Source organism: Sorex fumeus, unplaced genomic scaffold, assembly GCF_029834395.1.
Source record: "Sorex fumeus unplaced genomic scaffold, SorFum_2.1 ptg000010l, whole genome shotgun sequence".
NCBI classification, from domain to species: domain Eukaryota; kingdom Metazoa; phylum Chordata; class Mammalia; order Eulipotyphla; family Soricidae; genus Sorex; species Sorex fumeus.
The window spans coordinates 31,878,836-31,893,782 of record NW_026606067.1 but is presented as its reverse complement, the minus strand read 5'-3'; the positions used below and the strand labels follow the sequence as shown (position 1 = coordinate 31,893,782).

Genomic DNA, 14,947 nt, shown 5'->3' with positions numbered 1-14,947 from the left:
GAGTTTGTCCTTGAGCGCATCAAAGTGTTGCAAATAAAAATTAAAATGATATTTTGAATGAAAAAGACATTTTCAAAATATGTAACATGAAACATCAGTTAAATATATTAAAAAAAACACTTCAAACAACCCCAAAAAGAAGGAATTTATATAGTACATATGTTATAATAAAATTATATATTATTTTAAATTTTAAATTATTGTAATGGATACTGTAGTAAATTTACCCAAATTTCATCTTGGAAATTACATAATCATTTCTTTCCTTGTTAAGAGTGTTAGTCACAGGCAGATTTCAGCTGTGATATTTGTTGAAGATATCATTTGTTAAACTTTTCTCAAGGTTCCCCTCTCAGCCCCAGAACATAATTCAAATGACTAGCCAATGTAAGACTATCAAGTCCTGCCAACTTGTGTAAAGACAAGGTCAATCTGATGAAAGCTATTTGGTTCTGAAGTACCTACAGAATTGACTTTAATCATTTGCTACTGCATTTCAATTTAACTATCCATTTATTTCTAGTTTTTGATACATCCCTATGTTGCTTTCCATAAAGGCTGAAATAGATGACTTGCCCACCAACTCTGGGTGAGGATTTCTATCTCACTACAACCCCACCAACAATGGCTGTTTCTAGACTGTGTGACCTGTGCCATTTTAAAAGGCATCAGATAATTTCTCAATACTGTTTTATCTGAGTTTCTCTATCATGTGTGACAATAATTAGAGAAATGCAGTATAGTATATCTACACAGAGGAATACTATACAACCATAAAACAGAACAAAATTATACAATTTGCTACAGCATGGATTAAACTAGAGGATATTATCCTGAGTGAAGTCAATCAAAAGGAAAGGGATAAATAATGGTCTTTTACATATGTGGAACTTAAAAATACATAGTATAGTAGCAACAAAGGGCCAAAATGTAATGAAACAAGAGAACTGATTCAGATAACTGAGTTGGAAGATATGGTTTAAAAGAGAAAGATTGTAATAGTATGCAGTCACCAGGAAAAATGAAGTCATGAAATTAACTTATAAATGAATGGACATGGAGAGTATCGTGCTGACTGAAATGAATAAAAAGAAGATGGACAGGCATAGAATGATTGTACTCATTTGTGGGATATAAAAAACTTATAATATGGGATCAATACACAAGAACATTAGATAAAAGGGCCAGGAACACAGGACCATGGTTGAAAGCTTGCAACAAGTAGGCAAGGCAGGAGAATGGGCAGTTAGGATAGAGATGGACCACTATGACAATGATAGTTAGAAGTCATCACTGGCGATGAACTGAGTGCTGAAAGGAGGTAAAGGGATATGCATGATGACCTCTCAGTACCTCTATTTCAAATCATAATGCCCAAAAGAAGAGAGAGAGAAAGAGAGAGAGAGAGAGAGAGAGAGAGAGAGAGAGAGAGAGAGAGAGAGAGAGAGAGAAAGTGCCTGCCAAATAGACGCTGATGTGGGTGGCGGTAGGAAAACTGGGACCTTGATGGTCACATGGGTGCTGGAACATTGAATGAAAGTAACCCAATCATGAAGAACTTTGAAACTGTGTAACTTTGAATCACAATGATTCAAAGAAAAAATAGCCAAGGAAGGGGGCTATAGCAATAGCACGGAGGGTAGGGTGTTTGCTTTGCACGTGGCCGACCCGGGTTCAATTCCCAGCATCACATATGGTCCCCCAAGCACCTCCAGGAGTGATTCCTGAGTGCAGAGCCAGGAGTAACCCCTGAACATTGCCAAGTGTGACCCAATAAGCAAAAAAAAAATAGATAAGGAAGGATGTGGTATTAGTATTTTGTGCACTGGGAATCATCATTATCAGTATTGTAAATCACAGAATCTGCTCAACAAAAATAAATTATTTAAAAAATTCAGTGTGATCCCTGAGCACAGTCAAATATGATCTACCCCCCCACACCTCAATAAAAATAAGTTGTTTCCCTCACTACAGTGATTTTACGAAAGTCTGCATCATCACAATGCTCATTTTAAAAAGCTGGTCCCATCCTACCCTCCATCCCCCCCACCGTCCCACCCTGCCGCTGTGGCAGGCATTCCCCCTTGATCATTGTATAACTGAAACCCAAGCACAAAAATTTATAAGTCTAAAAAAAAACCCAAAATATACACTTAAAAAAAAGATTTTAAAAAGTCTCAGAGATTGAATAATGGACTAAAACTTGAGTTTTATAACCCTAAAATACCTAAAATATACCTATTATGAAATCCACTGAGAAAGCCTTACATTGTCATGTGAATCTTCTCTCAGCAGGTCAACAAGATTCATGGCAATTTAGGGTTAGAAGGTATTTAACAATGCAGACAACTTCACAGATGATTTAATTCATTAAAATGGAAATACAGGAGTTTGATTTGATTATAATTATGCTTTATTTATCAGATATTACCACTTTAAAGGAATATTATTTTTGGTAAATGGATGGAAAACTATATATCCAGTGTTTCACCTTTAGTCCCTGAAACAAAAATTCTATTATTTGGGTTAATATTTTGTGTCACATGCCCTCTTATAAACTCTTTGCTTGCCAACTGAAAAAAAAAAATAAAAAGCTGGTCCCTAATTGCCTAATTAGTCTCTTCAAAATTTCCTCTTTAAGATCAAGGAATTCATGATTAAAAAAATTCAGTGAATTTCTACATAAAATCATGCACATTCATAAATATTCTCAGAATGGAAACAACTAATAGTTGTGTAGCCACCCATCCTTAATGTGTTGTTCTGTGTAAAACCATAGCAAGGGTCCTTAACTAGTTGCTTTAGATGCCACTATGAGAAAATCTCTGCATCTATCAGCTCTTCTGTACTAGCTTTGGAAGCCTAAGAAGAATCCTACTACAAGAAACATACAGCACCGTTGAAAGTTAGTATTACTAGATTTGGGGGACACCAAGGATGGGAACCATCTATTTCCTTGAAGTCGCCTACTTTTACTTTGTTGCAACCTGAAGAATTGCGGTAAAGCTCATCTGTTTAGAAGGAAGGAAAAGCAGTCAACTTTTATAAACTCTTAAACTACTGGTTATTGATTGATAATGGATAGCTAAGTAGACAGGGATAGTGTTGAGAGTATTAAAGAAATCTAGTACATTTGTCTCAAGTTTCAGCATCAGGATATGTCACACTATAAACCCAAACATCCATCCACAGCAAAATATTTCTTTATGGCATTATTGATTATTTTTTACATTTGTTTCATACATAATATGCTTTGATACACACATATTGCTTTTAATCTAATCAGAAAAAATATGCAAGCAAATTTATATAAAATTGGAAAAGTTATGTTTTTCTTATACAGAAATCACTTTCACTATCACTGTCCTCCCATTGTTCATTGATTTGCTCAAACAGGCCCAGTAACATCTCCATTGTTAGAATTTATTGTTACTGTGTTCGGTATATTGAATACATCATGGGAAGCTTGCCAGGCTTTGCCGTGCGGGCGAGATACTCTCGGTAGCTTGCCGGGCTCTCCGAGAGGGGCGGAGGAATCGAACCCGGCTTGGCTGGGCCGGCTGTGCGCAAGGGAAATGCCCTACCACTGTGCTATCGCTCCAGCCCCTTATACAGAAATATACATATTATATGTAAAGACAAAATTCATAATAAAAATTTATCAAGGTGACTTATAAAACATAAAAGGAACTAGAAATGAATATATATGCATATATATTTTAGAGTTTCAAAGAATAAATCAAAAGAATGTACATAGTAAACACTAAAAGAAACAAGTAATTTGATTTATTAACACATTAGAGTAAGTATTAAAAGAAACAATAATATTTGATGCTCATGAGAATAAGAAAAACACAGTAGAAATGAAAGCAGTGGAAGTTAATCAACAAATTATAATAAAATTAGAAAGCATTTTGACTAAGGTAATAAGAACTTTTTAAAATACACAGCAACATATTTTGCTTTAATCAATTTATATAAAATCTTATCTACAAAATGATATAATATCTAGAAAATATATATAAATATAAATATTATTGTAAATATTATTTAGAAGAAAATCCATGATATATGTTTATGTTTATATAAACACATATAACAATGCATTTGTTACCAAGAAAGTGAGTTTTACAATGTGTTATTTTATTTTAGGTCCTGTTTGCACACGTGTATATATATATATATATACACACATACATATTTATGCTGCTAAATTTATATATACAAATACATATAGTAACATGACCTTAATTTTAAAAGCAAAGATGCTGTGACCAAAATTTATAGTGATATAAACATAAATATTAATAATGATAGCTTCTGAAAGGCTAAACTCTGCTGCTTTATTCTCTCCTTTAGATAATTTTTACTTTTAAATAATTTTTCCCTAAGATTATAATTCTTAGAAAATCAGAAAAAAATAGTAAAAGAAGAAAACAATAACAAAAATTTGAACTTTCCATATAACATTTCATTAACTGTGTATTATTAAACCAAGAAAAGTTTTATATGGTAATTAGCTTGATGTTTATTATCCAAAAAATAAGGATTTTAATCCTGGCTCTGAGTTTCTTCCAGCATGTCTTTCTTCTCACCCATTTACCAATTGTTGCTTGATAATAGGAAATATATTTAATTCCTCTGAGCTACAAGTTTCACATTTTTGAAACATATATAATTAGTATTTCACAAGATTGTTAGAGGGATTAAATAACTTTAAAGGAGAAAGCATCACACAATGTCTCTGACACCCTCTGGGTTTTCCATCAATGTTTGTTGAAGGTAAGAGCTAGGTGGTTCCCCTATTGAAAATCACATATTTTGAAGTATTTCAGAAATAGCCTTACTTCACAGTTCTAGGTCACAATCTCCTACCCAGCCAAAAGAGCATCCTAAAATATCTAAGCCTCTGGATACTAACTCAACTGTGCAGTGACAGTGGGAATTAAGTCCTGATTTTTGAGTAATTTTTCTCTTTAAAAAAAGAGTTTAATTTTTCTTGTTGTATCCTTGATTAATCTGTGGGCTTACTTGGTTTGAATTCGCTCTCCTGGAACTTTCCTGGTTTGTGAGTGTGTGTGTGTGTATGTGTGTGTGTGTGTGTATGGGGTGGGGTGGTGTGTGTGTGTGTGTGTGTTATAATTAATAGTGAGCTTTCTTTTATTCTGCATTTAAAGTAATATTATTCTTTGGCTTAAATTCAAATACATTTTTTTTTCAAATAGAGTAATGAGGAAATACAAAGGAAGGACATCTGTATTCAATTCTGGACGTTTTCGACCTGGGAGTTCCAAAGGACTGCGAAGCAGGAATTAATCCCACTGCCTGTGGAGTTCTGAGGATGGCCAGGGCAAGTAGCCCTCATTTAGAATCCTCCTTTGCCATCTATTAAGAAGTGAGCATGGCAGAGCTGGCCGTGGGGGAGGCTTTTTGATTCTCAATTCCTCTGAACATTGTCAGTGTTTAATCAATAGCTAGTCCCGGAATCATTAAACACGTGCTCTCAGCTCAAGGTCCTCTGATGGGGATGGCTGAGGGAATTGCTCAGTTTTGCTACAAAGTGCAAAAATAAAATAAAATGAAATTTAGAAAAAGGATGTCTACATTCAGGTTCGACTACTTAAAAGAGCTACAATTTTAAATGGTTACATTAAATGAGATCTGTTTTAAGGGTCACCTGGAACAGAAATTACACTTGATCTCATAATTTTTACTTCAGGATGCTTCCTACTGAATTTGAGTCACTGGAGTGAAGGAGGTCTGATCCTCTGCATCTTCAGTTTTATAGCTTGATGATTACCTACAGTTTAACTTTCTTATATCATAGGCTTAATCAACTGCACAACAGAGCAAGACAACAGTCACTTTCAACCTTTGGGGCTGCAAAGCATTAAGAATTTTTCTTTTTAATTTTAATCCACTGTCTTGATAAGTGTTTAATATGGCAATTGGTGAAACTATCATTTCTCTCATGGAAATAAAAAGAGATGAAATTATTACACTACTTGATCACTTGATACCCCGTTACTCATCGATTTACTCGAGCAGGTGCCAGTAACGTCTCCATTCATCCCTGTTGTGTGCTAGCATAGCCCAATGGCATCTGCTCACTCTAGGAACACTACACTACAGCTTTCATAAAAATTATAATGGGATATCACAAGATTGACACTCATTAAATCTTATTTGGTAAGGATCAACATGACATGACATGACAACTTTAAAGTTTACAATAAAAATCATAAAATTTAAATAAATCAAAATAAATCTCAGTCTCCATCATTTTTAGTTGTCACAAACAATTTTTTCATTAAATAATAGGGCAAAAATTTAGAATCTGGTAGAGACCTATGAACTTAGATCTTAGAATGCATAACAAATGATTAGATTTATTGTGGTAAACTTAACTTAATAACTTTATAACAAACCCATGTTTTTATGTAATTTATGTGATTTAATTTTTTTGTTCAGTATTCCTGAGTAAATTAAAAAAATAACATATATTCTCATTAATAATCCTATTAGCTGATTGTCTTTTGAATTTTGTCAAAGTCCAAAGACCAGGATCTCTCTCTCATAAACTCAGTCTTAACTGTTGGCTGATACTCATAATTTTACAGAGGTCTAACCAATATTTTTATAGGGTACTGAAGTGAAATATTTAATTTTAATTAGTGTCTTTTTCCTGAAAAAAATTTTAATATCAATTCTTAGAGCTTAGGTTTTTTTTTTTTTTTTTTTTGCTTTTTTGGGTCACATCTGACGATGCTCAGGGGTTACTTCTGGCTTTGCACTCAGGAATCACTCCTGGCAGTGCTCAGGGGACCGTATGGGATGCTGGAAATCGAACCTGGGTCGGCCGCATGTAAGGCAAATGCCCTATCCGCTGTGCTATTGCTCCAGCCCCTCTTAGAGCTTAGTTTTATACAGACACATTTTATTGCCTGTTTGTTTATACAGTCCTAACTGAAATTGATTTGCTGTGCCCAAAAGACATCCTGGGTCAGCATCTACCATTTATTTATAAGCAGAATGACCGATCTTAAAATTTTTTTCAAAACTTTCTTAATCCTTATTTCCTTACATTATTGGCATAGTAATATCAATAGCACCATTGATATATAATAGAATCATTATATAAATGCATGTATATATACTTATGTGTGTATCAGAACGGCATTTTTATTTTTGCTGTCTTTGTTTTAAAATAGCATTTTCAAATTTTGCAAGAATACAGGAAATAAACATAGGTTTGGGTTTAGCGAGTTACACGGTCTTTGTATTATATCTTATTTTCCAAAGGTAATTTGAGACTACGCACATTCGAAAACACTTAGACACTGGTGTCAGAAAGGCATTTCAAGTGGAGAGATATGCCTTGCATATGTAAAACTGTGAGTTTAGTATCAAGCTTTGCATAACTCTGGTAGTCCCTGAGTACCAGCAGATTGGGCATAACCTCTCTGTGATGTGGCCTCACAATGAAAACAAGTATCAAAGCACATCTAAAATATACGGATTAAAGTTAAGGTTTAAAAAACAGGGAAAGTAAAAAACATAACTACTGTAAACAAAATAGAAAGGGACCCATGTTTTGAAGCGAGCTAAAGAAAGTTAAATTATAAATATTGGATACATCGCGCCATTTTAGGTAAGAGTGCAGTGTAGTACTCAGTTTTCTAGGAATCAAAAAATGCATCATATAATTTTCATCTAATAACAAGAGGAAGATTCTAAGAAACAAAATGTTCTTACACTTAAACAATGCAGAATTTATTGCAAGGATATTTTTATTTTAAACAATATGAAGTCATATAAAAACACTTGGGGCTGGAGTGACAGCACAGCAAGCAGGGCTTTTGCCTTGCACGTGGCCGACCCAGGTTCGATTCCCAGCATCCCATATGGTCCTCTGAGCACTACCAGGGGTAATTCCTGAGTGCAGAGCCAGGAGTAACCCCTGTGCATCGCTGGGTGTGACACAAAAAGTAAAAAATAAAATAAAATAAAATAAAATAAAAACAAATAAAAATTAACACTTTATTTGTAGAGATCAAGACCATTGGGAAAGAGTGGTAAGAGACAGTTAAATCCATGTAACAGAGATATGCTCTTGGCTCTTCGCAGTAGCATCATATCTCACAAGTGGTATTTTGACTTTGCATTGGAGTCATGACAGAATTCTTGATTTCCTATCATGAAAGTTACTAAAATCCAACACTCTATCAACTTCCTTTATTAGGATCAAATATACCTTGCTTCCAAAATATACATACTCAGTGACCAGATGTACCCAAGCACCTAATACTCACCGGTGAAACTTTCTTCCTTGGAATTATGGAATTGTTCAAAATCACCAATCCCCACATAGATGGTCAATTTATATTATTCTTACCTTCTACATACCAGATAGGTAAAAAGAAGTGGGTGGAATAAGAATATTAAAAGAAAAGGAAAAGTGTTGACTTGATCCAAACCAAGGGATAAGCAAATGCAGGACATATTTGACAGTTGTAATACTCAGAAAATAGTTATAAGTATGTGAAAATTGCTGGCACACTCATAGATATAAAATATCATATCATGTATAATCCTAAAGTATAAATTATAAAGTATAAAGTATAAATTACAGAAAGGAACATGTCAAAAAAGATGTAATGAATGAAAATCAGGGCTGGAGCGATAGCACAGCGGGTAGGGCATCTGCCTTGCACGCGGCCAACACGGCCGACCCGAGTTCGAGTCCTCTGCCCCTCTCGAGAGCCCGGCAAGCTACCGAGAGTATCTCACCTGCACGGCAGGGCCTGGCAAGCTCCCCGTGACGTATTTGATATGCCAGACACAGTAACAACAAAGTCTCCAATGGAGACGTTACTGGGCCCGCTCGAATGAAAATCCAGATGTTAAAGCATTTTTAAGCCATAATAAAGATTCTGGGTTAAATCTTAAAAACTACTTGAAGATTAAAAATACAATTTAACATGATGGGAATTGTTCTTATGTTTTTAGGCCACATCTAGCTGTTCTCAGGGCTTACTCCTGGCTCACTGCTCAGGTTTCACAACTGGCTGTGCTCAGAGAACAATAGGAGGTGTCACGGATCAAACCCGGAACAGTCGCATGCAAGACAAGCACCTTACAAACTGTACTATCACTACTGTCCCACTCAAATTGTTTTAAACATTTTCAAAAGTGCTCTGCCAGAATGTTAGATCACCCAATAAGAGAGAGAGAGAGCAAAAGGGAATGCCCTGCCACAGAGGGAGGGTGGGATGGGGGGAATGGGGGGTGTGAGGGATACTGGGATCCGTGGTGGTGGGAAATGGGCACTGGTGGAGGGATGGGTATTTGATCATTGCATAATTGAAACCCAAGCACAAAATTTTTAAGTCTGCAACTGTACCTCATGATGTCTCACTAATATATATAAAAAATAAATAAATAAAATTTAAAAAAAGAATGTTAGATCGTTGCTTGAAGGTGGCAGGTACTGAAGATACGATCATTAAGGTGCAATTGCAATAAACATTTCTAGAAGAGATTCTGAGAGCATAAATAAAAGCAATACAGTGGAGGCAGCTCTTTATATTATAGAATCAGAATCTATTAGTTTTACTAGAAATCTGGGTATGTGAAGTAATGAGTTATACAAAATGACCTGAATAGCGCGTGGTCTGACATGGGAGGATACTAGAAACTAGGAAAATGGTGGATAGGAAAAGATGTTGTGTCTAGGGCCCTAAGTTTCCAGGGTTGGTAGAAATCGTCAATGAGGGGGTATGGCAGCTAAGAAACCTGAAATTAAATTTTACTTGGGTTAAGAAAACAAGGAGAATGACTGTTCGTTTGTGGTTCTGAGTTATACAACATACACTTCTAGATAATTGTAGTAGATAAAACTGTGTAAGTGGAAAGATAAAACTGGTACTCTGAAGACAAGAATTTTGGAAAATTCTAAGGAAAAATATGTAAAAGATCTTAGAGATGAAAGTGGACCAAGAGAATGTGTCTGACAAACCAAAGTAGAAAGTGTGAAAAAGGAAGTTCTAGCTTGCTTTTTTTTCCTCCCGTGGGGTTGGAAGATGCCATTTGCGGGCGTAAGTGGGACCCAAGCTGCAGGAAGGGGAAGGTTGGCGCTTTGGGAGGATCGGCTGGTGAAGGGGGAACTGAGAACGTTCTTGCAGGGGACAGCGGCTCCCAAGGCAGAGTGAAGCTTTCATCTGGGGTATTAAGGTGCAAAGGGAGAGTCCCAAAATTTGGGGAGAAATACAGGTTGGAAAGCCACTTTGCGTCAAACCTGACTTTTGTACCAGTGAATCTGCAGGGGAACCGCGGATGTCCTACTACCGATAATCTTTGGGTAAGTTGTGTGAATGAAGCCCTCTGAGTACTTGCTACTTGTCCCTAAAGTTTTGGGACTTATCCTTAGGTGACCCAGCTAATGGATTTTGGTCTGATCAATGATGAATTCTATTCCGAAACTGAGGACCTGAAGAAGAAAACATGTTATGGATTCAACTTCTGAGATGGAAGAAAAAAAAAAAAGTTCTAGAGACATGATCTTGAACCCTGTCCGTGTTTATGGATAACCCTGAGAGAACTGGAATACATTAAACATGATAGAGAAAAAGGTTGGTGAGAACATATAATTAACATTATGAGCACAGTTCTAAGGAAAAGACCAGAAAGGGATCAGTTCGATGAAACAGTACAATAGTTTTATTCTTAAATGCAGAATATACAAATATGAGAGTTGTCAGTGTTCAGTTTTGACTTAAAGTTGGGACACCACCTAGCTGAGATTTCTATTTTTTCAACAAAATCAGAAACATATATTATTCAGCAGCACTGTAGCACTGCCCTCCCATTGTTCATCGATTTGCTTGAGTGGGCCCAGTAACGTCTCCACTGTGAGACTTGTTGTTACTGTGTTTGGCATGTTGAATACATAACGGGAAGCTTGCCAGGCTTTGCTGTGCAGGCGAGATACTCTAGGAAGCTTGCCAGGCTCTCCGAGAGGGGCGGAGGAATCGAACCCAACTCGGCCAGGCCAGCTGCGTGCAAGACAAATGCCCTACCGCTGTGCTATCTCTCTAGCCCATATGTATGTATGTGTGTATATATACATATATATATATATAATATGGAACATACAAAGAGCTCTTAATTCAATGATAAAATATAACCTAATTTTTATTTGTTTGGGGGCCACACCCATCAGTGCCCAGGGCCTACTCTTGGCAGGCTAGAAGAAACATGTGGGGTGCTGGGATTGAACCTGGGTCGGCTACAGGCCAGACAAGCACCCTACCTGCTGTACTATCACTCCAGCTAAACATAACCTAATTTTTAAATACAGTAGTAGTAGAGGACCAAAGAAAGAATACGGCCAATAAGGTTGCTTGCCTTTCGTGTGAACAACCTGGGTTTAATCCCCTGTACTACATGATTTCCCAAGCACCACCAGTAGTTATCTCTGAGCACGAAAAAGAGAGAGGCAGAGAGACAGACAGAGACAGTTATTCAGCAGTATAGCAAGAAATCACTGAATTCATCAAATAATGTCCTTATGATTGCAAATAGAAAATGCACACTACAAAACCACATTTCTCTTTCCTTGTCAGTAGCTAGAAAATTTTCTGGGGTGATAGTTTGGATTTAAGTTTTATATATTAATATTCAGTGAATTAATAAGTGAGAATAGTTTGCCATACAGTGAAAATATATTTGTGAATAGTCTCCTAAAATGAAAAAAGAGATATATTCTACAAATTACAAAATTCTAAAATATATAAAATAATTTTACAGATAAATCTAGAGATTTCCCTGAAAGATGGTACTTTAAGACATTGTGCAAATAAATACAAAGAAGAAAAGAAAACTGCCATATATGAACAGCATTGTGCTAACATCTCTTCATTTTGTCTTGTACTGCCTTCTTTTAACCTTGGCAGCACAGGCTAGAATTCATCATACTTCTCGTTTCCAGGATAGTTCTTCTCATTCTCCAGACCTTGAAGGACCTCTCTTGATTCATATATTTATTTTCATTTGTTTGCTTTTAAACTCCTGTTCTTGGCCAAGACTCAGAGACTATAAAAACCAGCTCCTGGAAGAGAACAGTGCAGTCTCCTGCCCCCACGCCTGGCTGTCCTCGCCGGGGCCCCTTGGAGGGGAGTGGGTTGAGCTTTCCTCCCTTCCCCGACCAGGGCTACGGCAGCCGAAGACCTCCAGGACCAGCCACCACCATGCCGAGACCACTCTCCGCACACATGAAGGTACCGGCAGAGGAACCAAGGCAAGTGGGCCCCGGGGGGGGGGGGGCTGAGATCTCCAAGCCTACTCGGATCCGGGCTGAGCATCCTCCACCCAGATCCTCCGAATTCCAGTAGGCGGGGGTCACACCCACCAACTGGCCCCCTGGTGCCATGTAATCCCATCAATGGCCAAGACTCAGAGACTATAAAAACCAGCTCCCGGAACCGCGCGGCCGCATTTGTGGCCGTGCGACATCTTATTATAACATCTTATTATCTCATTCCTACTTTAGACAAACTGGCAGGCTACCGAATGTAACCTACCTACACGGCAGAGTCTGGCAAACTCCCCGTGGCGTACCCAATATACCAAATACCAGTAACAATGATGGGTCTCATTCTCCTAAAGAGCCTTGAATATAGCACTAATCTCAGGGCTAGGATGAAGGAGACGTTACTGGGACCTGCTCGAGGCAATTGATGAATAAACTCCTGTTCACCAGGGATACCCACTTAATGCATTAAATGCATTGCACTTTTTTTAAAATTATGTGATACTTAGTTTTCAAAAGATTATCCTTGTTTCTTTACATGGATATATGAATAAAAACAGAGAGGATGCAGACTCTGAAGTTCAGTGTCTAAGACTGGGCCAACATCACACAACACTTCAGTGATTAAGTAGAACTTAGACTTCAGTCTGACTTGATCTAAAATTGTCTCCCTTACATCTATTAAATGTAGGAAAGCTAGAAAATGGAAGATTATAAAATGCATATCAAAAATTCAAGTAGTTGAAAAATTTTTCTAATTGGATTAATAATCAATAGTCTAGATAAGAACCTATAAGGTTAATGAATATTTGCAAGGCCACCAATTCAGATGAGGAGGACAATGGGACATAATTGTTAAATTAAACTTTGGATGGGATAAAACTTATCATTTGCCACATTACAGTTAATAATATTGCAAATTCAATGAATTTGATAATGACTGAGAGTTGCCATCAACCCGACAAACTAAAACAAATTTTTAACTTGACATAGACCTACTCAAGACATCAGCTGTCATCTAAAATGAATTCTGTTTCTAATTTGTCTTCATAAATAATGCAACTAATTGAAAGGGGGTTACAATGATATTTTTTAACCTGTTTCATCTCCAATTTTGAGGACATGCTTTTTTTTATTCTCTGGAAAGAATCTTCCATTCCTTTTATCAGGTCAAACCTAGACATCACTGATCAGAACACAGATCAAAAACAAAAGAATCCTTTTTATGAAGACCACCACACCTAATGATTTTTTCAATCCTTTTCCTACTTTAAGTATTATTTTTAAATGTGAAACTCATAAAAATATGACATAAGACTATATATGTAACTGAAATTTCACTAAAGATCTATTAATTAAGCTTCCTGGTTATCTTACTTTCTTATCACCTACCTTCTCTTTATTTAGAGTCACAAGATGATCTCTGAGCACAGCGGGTAGGGCGTTCACCTTACAAGCAGCCAACATGGCTGACCCGAGTTCGATTCCTCCGCCCCTCTCGGAGAGCCCGGCAAGCTACTGAGAGTATTCGATATGCCAAACACAGTAACAACAAAGTCTCCAATGGAGACGTTACTGGGCCCGCTCGAGCATATATATATATATATATATATATATATATATATATATACATAATCACACTGGATAATTTTTGGTTTACTATCTGGGTAGCCTAGGTTCTGTTTTTCTCTCGTTTTTATGAAAATAAAGGTGACCAGTGATTATCAGCGAGATAACTCAATGCACTAATTTCACGCTTTGCATTCAGGAGACCTGCTTACTGACCCTGCACTGCATGAACTCCCTTGAACCACTAGGAATGACCTCCCCAACAGGCTTAACCATTCTCAGCAACTGGAAAAAGAATTCTGAGGTTTCAATGTACCAATACAAGTGAATCTATTTGTTTGTATGAATATAGATATTAATGAATTTGTGACCTGAGACCATAAAAGAGAGGTATGAGTACTACTGATTCTTAAATATTTTTGTTTGGTTTGGTTTGGTTTTGGTGCTTTACCTGATGATGCTCAGAAATCACTCCTGGCAGACATATTTTTTAGGAAGTTGCAAATACAAAGATTTCTGTGAGATATACCTAAATGTAGCTATACTTCATGGGTGGCCTGAGCTCCAGAGGTGGTGCACATTTTAGGGTCACATTTTGGAGTCAAGGTAAGTCCATCTTACCTTGGACTGTGTACACTCTCAACCCTTTCCCCTTTAGAGAGACCTCATTCCCTCTTTAATGTGTTTTTATCCCTGCATACTTCCCAAGTATTTTACTTAAAATAAGTAAAACTCTACAAGTTTCTTAAAATGCATATTACATACATAATACAGAAACTTAGAATAAAATACTATTTTAAACAATTCCATTGCCATTAAAAATAATAAACTGTAATAGGAATTTAGTCTACATTATCATTACTTTAATTCAGTAACAAATATTAAATTAATCTCTCAACAGTAAGAAAGTAATCAGTAAACTATCAGTTGGTAGGGTGCTTGTCTTGCATGTAGCAGACCTTGGTTCTATCCCAGCATCCCATATATTTCCGGAGTGCAGAGTAAGGAATAACCCATGAGCACTTCTGGGAGTGGACTTTCCCCCTCCCCCAAAAAAACAATATCAAT

General features: G+C 36.6%; 1 protein-coding gene and 1 non-coding gene across 2 annotated transcripts in view; one reads left to right on the top strand and one right to left on the bottom strand.

Annotated features, from left to right (window-relative positions):
- LOC130019997 (EGF-like and EMI domain-containing protein 1) overlaps nt 1–14,947 on the bottom strand; it is a 745,638-nt gene that overhangs the window by 78,211 nt on the left and 652,480 nt on the right. The gene's annotated exons all lie outside the window — the stretch shown is intronic.
- On the top strand, nt 10,456–10,528 carry LOC130020185 (small nucleolar RNA SNORD50). The gene has a single exon (XR_008791960.1). It is a non-coding gene; the product is annotated as a small nucleolar RNA SNORD50 (small nucleolar RNA).